The sequence below is a fragment of the Pygoscelis adeliae genome, unplaced genomic scaffold (genome assembly GCF_000699105.1).
Source record: "Pygoscelis adeliae isolate BGI_AS28 unplaced genomic scaffold, ASM69910v1 Scaffold206, whole genome shotgun sequence".
In the NCBI taxonomy this organism is placed as follows: domain Eukaryota; kingdom Metazoa; phylum Chordata; class Aves; order Sphenisciformes; family Spheniscidae; genus Pygoscelis; species Pygoscelis adeliae.
In genome coordinates, this window is record NW_008825052.1 from 547,190 (window position 1) to 547,676 (window position 487).

Below are 487 nucleotides of genomic sequence, written 5' to 3' on the forward strand. Positions count from 1 at the left end.
TCTGCGCATCCGCACTCCCAAGGGGTGAGCACACAGGCTGCAGCAAGTTAGGAGGTAGGCAGTGTAATTGCACTAGTGCAGCACTGTCAGAAAGCTAATTTGCTATGCCTGGCACCATGCGTCATGCACCGGGTTGCAACCGCATGGCACTGCACTCCGGGAGCCTCCTGGCTCAGGCTGGGAGACAGCACAGGTGGCTAGGCCAGGCTGACGGTTAACGGCAGGCCCATAGGCAGCACTAAATCGCCCCATGCTTGATGCAGGGTATGTATGAACCGTCTACTTTGTGTTTTTCTGTGTAAAATAACACTGGGTATCTGACCATCACCACTGCATCCACCAACGCATGCTGGGTCAGTTGTGGTTAAAAAACCCAAAGGGCCAGTGGTGACTCCAGATGTGACTTGCACAGCGCAAGTGCTTCACCCCACTCCCCGCAGCGGTGCAGGCTGCTGGAGTGGGAGTGGGGCATTTCTTCCTTCTTCCT